Below are 10,267 nucleotides of genomic sequence, written 5' to 3'. Positions count from 1 at the left end.
GGTGAGGAGGCCTATGCCCCCACTCCATTCCATTGGCTATCTTGCCCAGGCAGTCCTTTTCTCACTGTGGGCAGGTCAGGTTTATGAAAGGTTGTCCTTATGGAAGGCTGTCCTGGTGGCCGCTTTGGACATTGACATGTACACTTCTACTTTTTCAATTTGGCCTTGGCCTGACTCTTGGGCCCAGTACTCGGAAGACAAGAGATGGCCTCCCCTAAAACTCCCTTTCCCCATTCTGCACCTCCACGGCAGGACTACCAGGCAAAAAGACACATAGGGATGACCCAATGGCGGCCAGTGTCTTCCCAGAGCAGCAGAGGCGTGAGTAACACCGCAGGAGGCGACCACACACTCCCTGCAGGCAAACTTATCACCAGAGTCACTGCAGCGGGACCCAGGACCCGAAGTTCCCTGCCTCCTACCGCCCAGACGCGGGGAGGGGATCAAGGCACTAGAGGAAGTGCAAGCTCAAGCCACCGGCTGAAGCCAGCCTGAGGATGCATGCTGCCCGAGGCTTCCAAAAGGGCTCGAGGAGATGCGAGAGACCAGAATAAGAATAAAAGCTTGGGAGCAGTCTCCACAGGGACTGTGTGCACCTGGCCTTCCCCTGTGTGACCCATTCCCCATCTTCACACATTACCCCAAGAATTCACACACCGTCTGACTGTCTGTGTCACCTGGGGCAGGAGTGATTTTTGTTTTGGAGAAGCGGAGTCCAGCTACTGGAAAGCCAGAGCTCAGGAGTGTCAGCCTGTCTTGCTACTGAGCCATCTACCACTGTGCCTCAGCTCAGAGAGCTTTGTTGGCCAAATTGTAGGCTACCAGGGGTACACTAGGTGACTATCTGGAGGTCACCAGCCTGGAGAGGTCTTGTGGCTCCAATGCCAGCTACTGCTGCTTTTCTGACTGCCAGGCAATCCTGAGAGGCCAAGTGGAAGTGAGGTCCAAAGGGCCATTCAGGAACAGCCCCATCAGCTTCTCAGCCCCCAAACTCCTATTATTTGCCCACTGGCCACTTACTTAGCAGCCTTCATTGATTTCTTCCTCCTCCCTTTCAGGGACGTTTGCTTCTCCTCTCTCACCTTGAACTTGAGTGGGCAGTGAACTTGTCTGGGAGGGGAAGCAGTGGGCTTTAGCTGAGGATCTCCAGAGCTGGGAGCACAGCAGAGACTCAATAAATGTTTGTTGACAAAACAAATAAATGACTGGGAGAGGGGAGAGACCAAAGACTCCTGAAGAGTCCCAGGCTGCCAAAGGGAGAGCAGGATTGCATGAAGCCGTAGGCTGCAGAGGTTCTATTGTCAGGAGAGCAAAGCTCCAGCCAGGAAACACCTGCCTCAACTTCCACCCTAAGTCAAGGGGCAAGGAATGGAGGGGCAGCCCCAAGACTGCACATGCCTCTACACAGGGCCTGGTTGCATTGGGTATCCAGTAGGGATGCAGTGCTGGGAAAGGGAGTGTGTCAAGAAACTGGGGTTGTGAGTACCAAGTTCTCTCCTGGACCAGATCCTGTTCACATCAATCATCTGGAACCCAGAACCCTCTGCAGTTCACCTCCTTTCCAACAAAACCCCAAATAAAAGCAAAAGAAATGGCCTGGAGATAGCATAGATCTTAGTGCCCTGCAGGGTCTCCAGAGGAGAGAAAAGCATTGTGGTGTGGTATGGTGGGAGATGTGGCGCAAGTTTCCTGAATCAGAAAAGAATTTCAGGCACAAAGACCTGGGCCCAGAGAGGCTTCCAGAACAGGAACAGCACTGGTAAAAGATTGATGGAAGCAGCCCAGAGGTTGGGGCAGGGAGGGACCCCAAGGTACAGGAGGGATGGGGTTGGGGACAGGCTGCTAGGCAGCAAGACCTAAGACTCCTAATGGTTTGTGAGGTGACTAGCTCAAGGTCCAAAAACAAGGATGAGGCCAGAATGGAGCTGCCGCCTGAAGACATGGCTCCCAGGGTAGGGAGTTGGGCAAGACATGCCGAGCCTGTCACCTGGAAGTCCTATGGAGATCTTGCAAGCTCAGGCTCTAATTGCTCCCCCTCACCCCACTAAGGGCACCTCTGCCCCTCCTACCTTCTCCACTCTGACAACATGAGAGGCTGTATAGCTTCTTGGTTTAAATCCCTGTTCTACTCTTCATTTGTAGTATGAACACAATTAGGTTGCTTTCTGCCTCAGCTTCTTCACAAAATAAGGATAGTAATAGTCCTGTTGCAATGGATTGTTGGGAAGATTGAGTTGACACAGTACGTTTAAAGCACACACTAGAGCCTGGCAGTAGAGTAAGTTGTACATGTTAGTCATTCCTGAGGGAGAGGGGATGTAAGGGCCTAGTCTTCCTCCTTCCTTCAACTACTCTCACCCTCCCTCACTTCTGCTCTTGGAGTCCCAGAGGCTGAGGCTGAGGCCAATCCTCAATGCCTGCCCCAGAGCCTTACTTGATTCAGGACTAGGGTTGAGAGGAATTAGGCTAAGAGTGGGGCAGAGTGGGAAACGCAAGGTGCAGCCTGCTCTGCTTCCAAAGACGCAGAAAGGAAAGAAACTACCTGATCTCGAGCATTCATTACATCCAGGGCACTATGCTAGTCATAGGGAATCCCAGAGAAAAGATGAGAAAAAAGTTTCTCTGCATTTAATCCTAACAACTGCTCTTAAAAGATGCTGGGTCTGCTTTGTGCATTATTTTTCCAATTTTATAGTTGAGAAAACAAGAGCTGAAGTGGTTACACAGCTTACCCAAAGTCACAGCTAAAACATCCAGAGCCAAAATTGGGATCCAGATGAGATAAGTCTTCCATAGGTTCAGTGTCTTCAGATAAGTCCTATCTTCTGCTCCCATCCTCTCCTTAACTGGAAATCCTCAGACCAGAGCTTGTTGAATGTGTGACTTTGAAAATGGAAAGGATCGGGGAACCCAGTAGAATGGTGTTTTGCCTCTCTTACCAACACATTCCCTCTCTCACCCTCCAAAATTAAAGCAGGGGTAGAGGGATAATGGGCTTTTCTTGGCTGTGGCTTGGAAAATTGATCCATTAACCTTTCTGCATCTCAGTTTTCTCATCTGTAAAATGAGTATAATAGAAGCTATTTCACTGAGTTACAGGAGGCAATAAAACCTTTTGAGATTTGCCCAGCACATTCAATAAATGATGCCCATTGTTCCTGTCATCTTTCTGCAGGCAGGAGAAAACCAACTGGGTGGGAAGCAGTGCTTTGGGAAAACTCCGGTAAGCCCCTCTCCTATTTACTGTCTGGCCCTCGCTACTTTCAAAATTCCCAGGAAGTACTGCGGCTACCCTTTGTGACAGCGCAAGGCAGGGAAAGGTAGGTATCTGGTAAGTTGACAGGCCAGACGGTTACAGGGCCTTGGCCTGCGGCGCGGTCCCTGTCTCCACCCAGCCATCAAGCTCAAAGAAGAAGCCGTTAAAGTCTTGTGCTGGGGGCGGGTCCGGCCCCGCTGGAAGCATCCTGGGAGATTAGGAGCAGACACTTACCGGCCTGACCTTGCAAACGCCCATCACCAGCAGTTCCTCCGAACAGGAGGGGGAAGAGGAGGGCTCTAGAAGACGGACCCAGGGACTTGGGGCCACCGGCTGTGCCCAGCGAGTGCAGGCTGCAAGTGTATACTTCTGTTGAAATCTTCATTCCCCGCTTGAAAATGAAACCATTTATATTGACCTCCCTTAGGAGAGCCTTGAAAGCCTTCCACCCCGGGCTGGCTTTGCCCTATTGTCTTAGTAGGTTTTGGTGCTCAGAGCGGAACTCATGCTACATTGGAAAATTTCACACTTAGAACAGAAAAGTGGTGGTCCTCACGTGCGTTCCCAGTGTCCCAGTCGCCTGTGTAACTGACTGCACTCTGGACTTCTGTCCTCCGCTGCTGGGCAAACCCAAGCAGGGGCACCGCTCGATTTCTGGGGGCTAGAGGACAGGGGCAGCTGTCCGACGGGTAAGGAACAGAGGCCCAGACTCTAAGAGTGTAGGCCCTAAGAGTGGCCGGGTGCCCGGTCCTGTCCAGAGTCCCCAGACAACCCTTCATTTCTCTACTGGAGCCCTGCAGGAGGCCCTCCCGGCTGGAGGCGAGCACAGAACGCAAAAGGCAGCTGCCTGGCCAGGCGCCTGGCTCGCGCGCGGCACTGCCTTGGTGCCTCTGCTTTCTCCAGCCCACCAAGCCTTGCTCGCCATTACCTTGCAGCCCCGAACAAGGGACATAACCGTGGGCGCAACCTCGGTGCTCCTGACACTGAGAACGGTCACCTGTGCCTGCTTGTACAGGCTTCCAGACTCTAGACACCCGCTAAAATTACCGAGGGTTTCTGGTCACTTGCACAAATCGGTACTGGGCGTTAGTAGTCTTGTAGGACTTAAAAAAAATTTTTTTTTTTTTTTAAGACAAGGGAAAGGAAAATAAACCTTGGTTTCGGCCCGTTGATAATTCCTACGCTCACGGCTCCCTTTTTCTTTGAAAAAACAAGGCAACGAAGGTTACAGCCGATCTCTTATCCTGTACATCAAGGGATGCCAACGGCTTGTTTGGTGCGGTCCTAGACCCCACACATTTCGGACCCGGATCCGGACTTCTCGCCTTTTGCAGCCACCGTGTTGGGTTATTTGCTTAGCGTGGTCGCAGAGACCGGGTCTGGGCCAGACACGCCCAGGGGGACGAAGCTGGGCCGTAGCCTTTGTCGCAGCTGGAAAGGCGCCAGGCAAGGCAGGCCCGGGCGAGCGAGATTTTCCCTGCTGAAGAAGCGTCGACCTCCGGATTCGTAGGTCTGGATTCCAGGAATAGTGACCTGCGTTTCAGCTATGAAAGCTTCCCCCAGAAGGCCAGGAAGCATCCAGAGATTTCCCTAAAAGGTGTGCATCTTTGGTGTGTGGGTCTCCTCCCGGACGTTGCTCGGTGGAGATCCGGGCCCTACGTTTTCAAAGGGCTGGGACCCTGGAGAGTGCTACGACTTGTCTCCGTTGTTTATGGGACACAAGTTTCTTCCAGGAAGCTCTGGCCTTCACACAGAATCACCAAGCTCCAATTGTTGTGGGCAGGCAGATGCGCCCCCACGTTCCCCACTGTGTGGCCAAGTGGAGGCTGGCAACGCCCAGGTCTATTTCTTCTTTCTCTCCCATTTCTCCTCCGCTCCCTTTCCCCGCCCTACTCCCCTCCTCCTTCCTTCTTCTTTCTTGCTTCTTTTTGAAACAGAGTATTACTCTATTGTCCAGGCTAGAGTGCCGTGGAGTCATTACAGCAACCTCAAACCTCAAACTCCTGGGTTCAAGCAATCCTCTTGCCTCAGCCTCCTGAGTTGCTGGGACTACAGGCAAGTGCCACCACGCTAGGGTAATGTTTTTATTTTTAGTAGAGAGGAGTTCTCTCTCTTGCTCAGTCTTGTCTGGAACTTGTGAGCTCAAGCAATCCTCTTGCCTCAGACTCCAGAGTGCTGGGATTATAGGTATGAGCCACTGAGCCCCACTTTTCCTAACTGTTTTTCTGAAAATCACCAGCAAATAGAGTTAAGTGTCAGAAGTTCAAGTTCCCCAGAGCCTGCTCCAGGAACACACACCCCAATGTCCCTCCCATCTCCTTCCTTCAGCCTTTCCCCCTCCCACCATTATTGGCTGTGTTGAGGTCCTTGTATCAAGACCAAGGCAGCTAAGCAGAACTCTAGTGAAGCAGCTGAGAATGGTGGTGCAGCCTTCCCTGTGCGGGTGGCCCTGGCACCCTTGACTAAGTCTGTAGCCCCCACCTCCACCCACGATATTTATTTGCTGTGAGATCTCAAGCAAGTTACTTAACCTTTCTGTACCTCAGTGTCCTCCTCTAAATAATGGGTATAAATACAGTCCAACCTCAAAGACAGGTTGTAAGGATTAAATGAATTGTCTCCTCTTACAGAGAAAGCAGTGCCCTGCTTATGGGAAGTGCTCCCCAAATGTCATTTTTTGTTATGCCCACATCAGAGCAACCTAAACTCATTCCCTTACATTCACACACACAAGTGGTTATGACACACAGTGGACTCAGGATCTGCATTAGGAAGTAAAATGGGTGGTGGCAGGTAGGCCAAAGGACTTAAAAATGCTGGAAAATGTGGTGCATAGTGGCTCTTGCCTATAATCCTAGCACTGTGGGAGGCTAAGGTAGGAGGATAACTTGAGTTTGAGTTTCAGACCTGTCTGAGCAAGTGCAAGACCCCATCTCTACTAAAAATAGAAAAATTAGTCAATTAGTTGTGCCTCATGGCACATGCCTGTAGTCTCAACTACTTGGGAAGCTGAGGCAGGAAGATCACTTGAACCCAGGAATTTGAAGTTGCAGAGAGCTGTAATAATACCGCTGCACTTTGCCTAGGGCAACAGAGCAAGACTCTTTGAAAAAAAATTCCAAGAAGGCTGAAAAATTCCTAAAACCCAAGGGCCCAGATTTGCACCTTACTACTCTATGTTTGATGTGAACGTCTACTTTTTTTTTTTTTTTGAGATGGAATCTCATTTTGTCATCCTCAGTAGAATGCCGTGGCATCATAGTTTACGGCAACCTCAAACTCTTGGGCTCAAGTGAGTCTCTGGCCTCAGCCTCCCGCGTGCCCAGGACTACTGGCAGTCGCCCCAAGGCCTGGCTATTTTTAGAGATGGGGTCTCCCTCTGGCACAGGCTGGTCTCAAACTCATGAGCTCAGGCAATCCACCTCCCTCGGCTTGCCAAAGTGCTAGGATTACAGGAGTGAGCCACCTTGCCCAGACTAATGAACCTCTATTCTTAAAAAAAAATTAAGGCAACATTAGCCACCACCACCACCTTCTAGAAACGTATTTCAAAATGTAGAGAAAAGCAAGAAACAAACTTCTCTTTGCATGTGGTCCCGTGAAAATAATGATGGCTTAGAAATGAGAGACGTGATTTGACTTCCAGTCTCCAAAACTCTATGAAGAGCAAATCCAATAACGATTGTGATTCCTCTTTTTTTTTTTTTTTTTTGTGGTTTTTGGCCAGGGCTGGGTTTGAACCCGCCACCTCTGGCATATGGGACTGGCGCCCTACTCCTTGAGCCACAGGCACCACCCTCTCTCTCTTTTTTTTTTTGAGACAAGGTCTTGCTCTATCACACAGGCTACAGTGCAGTGGTATCATCACTGCAACCTCAGACTCCTGGCATCCTCCCACCTCGCCTCCCAGTACTAGGATTACAGGAATGAGCCACTGCATTGTAGCTGCATCTCTGATTCTTAAGGTCCTCATCTGTACAGTGGGAATGATGATGAAGGGGTCTTTGTGAAAGTGTAAGGAACTAATGTATGTTGAAGCACTTGGCACAGGCAACACAGGAGGGTAAAGCCAACAATTCACTAAAATCGATAACAACCCCAAGACAAACCTAAGCAAGGAGGAGAAACCCCAAAGGACAAACATTTTCAAGTGTAGATTAGGGCTTTGTTGAGATCAACACTTTGAAGAAAGTGTTCAATTAGACATGCAGCTTAAAATGAGTTTCAGGCTGCTCTATTATGAGAAGGGATAACTGTGCCCAATTTGTCACTTTAAAACTTAAGACACATCTCCATTAAGCCTAGAGATGTTTACCTGTAAATAGACTTTAGTTTTTTCAATAGCAAAGCCGAAAACTGTCATATATTAGAAGAGGGCTGCCAAAAAAACCCAAAACAAACAAATAAACAAACAAACAAAAAAACACAAATCATAGCCAAAGTATGAGATAACTGCTGAAGTGTGTTTTTAAAATGGGGAAGGAACCCATAACCATTTTTTTCTTGACTGTAGAAATATTTGTTTCAATTTTAATGTCTCCTTGCCCCATATATGTGTATTGATATGCATACATATACATTAATTTCCACTGTTTTTCATTTTGTGTTAGACGTTTTTAAGTTAAATCACTGAGCTCTCTTTCTTCTGAATTTCCATTCAAAATCAGAGATAAGAAAGATCTTTCTTTCTGTCTTCTTTAAGTAAAAAACTCCAACTTGTTCAACAAAATAAAGCTTATCACCTCTAGTTAATTTTGTGAAATCTATTCAGTTACGCTTTGGGTTGTGCTTTCCATCGTCTTAAAAATATGACCAATTATATTAGCCATATGGCTTGATCATAACAGCTAATTTCCATTTCATAATGTAATTGTTGTTTAAACACTGACAATTTATTAGTTAAGGTGTTTACGAAAGTTCTCTCTTATTCTATCTCTTAAACAATGATTGAAATAACTATAAAAACTTAAAGTCGTCAGACTATTTTCATGGTAGCTTCTTGGTATTAAACATCTACGCGGAGAATCCTTTACTTGCTCTGTCCTGGAACTCACAACACAGACTATCTGGCGTCTTTGTTTTATTTACCAGGCAGAGGTTTTCAGTGAAAACTTGATATAATGGGAAGTATAACGTATAATTGTGCCCTGCCCCCAAGAGGTGTGTCATGCCCTGTAATTCCCCACCCACCTCCCTCCTCCTTCTCCTTGCTCTTTCCTCTCCCCACCCCCACCTAACTGGGGGTACTCAGTTCTGTTGGGCGTGAGTGCTGCCTAGGAAGGCCATGCACTCACACATGACTGCAAACAAAACATGTCACCCTTCAGTGATCTTAATGCTTTGACCATTAAACATACTCCCTTATGTAAATGGCAGTGTATTTAACTGGTAAACAGATGTTCCCCACTATCATCTCAGAATTAAAAAACTGTGGTTTATAGTTTGCACAAAGCTCTAGATTTCTTATTTCCTGAGTATTTTCCTTGATCATTTCTATTTTCTCCTCCCCCCCACCCCACATCTGATTTTTGGTTCTATGGTGACCCTGCTCTTCTTGGTTTAGGGAACAAATGTTCTTGACAATATAGCAATGTAGAACACAACACTAAAACATGTTATGTTTAATTTGGCCTTAAATGTAAGTCTGACTCTAATTGAGGGTATGATTTCTTTCTTTTTTTTTTTTTTGGTAGAGACAAGAGTCTCACTTTATGGCCCTCAGTAGAGTGCCGTGGCGTCACACAGCTCACAGCAACCTCCAACTCCTGGGCTTAAGCGATTCTCTTGCCTCAGCCTCCCGAGTAGCTGGGACTACAGGCACCTGCCACAATGCCCGGCTAAAGTTTTTTGTATTATCATACATTTCCTTGAAATAATTTGTTATCTATGTTTATTGATTATATTTTCTGAAAAAGACATTGCATTTAGGTATTATATATTGAAAGTATTTGTTAAGAGTTTGGGTAGGTCACAAAAAAAAGAAAGAAAGAAAGAAAAAGAGTTTGAGTAGGTTTTGCAAATCATTACATCATCATTGCCTGTTTATTAGACCATGGACTGAACATTTACCTTTTGCTCTCAGAATGATGAACTTTCTGCTACTTTATCATGAGAACTAAGATTCCTTCCTTAAAGATCTGTTAAATTTGGTACAATAATAAGTAACAAATAATTAATTAAATTGAGATTATATATAACACCCATAATAGTATATGCTCAATAATTGTTTGTGCATGGGTAGGTTATCTTAGATCTTTCATTTTCCCATGTTATTGTTATTTGTTTAATAAACATAATAAAGTATATTAATACTTTATTATATTTATACTGACAATTTATTAGACAGCTTTTTTTTTTTTTTTTTTGTAGAGACAGAGTCTCACTTTATGGCCCTCGGTAGAGTGCCGTGGCCTCACACAGCTCACAGCAACCTCCAACTCCTGGGCTTAAGGTGATTCTCTTGCCTCAGCCTCCCGAGTAGCTGGGACTATAGGCACCCGCCACAACGCCCGGCTATTTTTTGGTTACAGTTTGGCCGGGGTCGAGTTTGAACCCGCCACCCTCGGTATATGGGGCCAGCGCCTTACCAACTGAGCCATAGGCGCCGCCCAGCAGACAGCTTTTTAATGGATTCTCAGAAAATAAACACACCCTTTCACGACTATCCAGATCAAAATGTAGAACACTACTACCATCCTATCATCCTAGAATCTTCCTTTGTGCTTGCTGCCCAGTTATTAGCTCCCAAAGGAAACTGAGTCACAAACTCCTATCATGACAGAGTCGTTTGGCTTGTTTTAAAATGTAATATACATTGAATAATACAATGTATACTCTACTTTCTTTTTCTGAGATAGGATCTCGCTCTGTGGCCCAGAGAATACAGTGGTATGATTGGGGCTCACTGCAGTCCTCAAATTCCTAGGTTCAAGCAATCCTCCTGCCTCAGCCTCCTGAGCAACTAGGACTTCAGGCACTTACCACCATGCCTGGATAATTTTTAAAAATGTT

Source organism: Nycticebus coucang, chromosome 7 (genome assembly GCF_027406575.1).
Source record: "Nycticebus coucang isolate mNycCou1 chromosome 7, mNycCou1.pri, whole genome shotgun sequence".
Classification (NCBI taxonomy): Eukaryota; Metazoa; Chordata; class Mammalia; order Primates; family Lorisidae; genus Nycticebus; species Nycticebus coucang.
Note: the sequence above shows the minus strand (reverse complement) of the source record.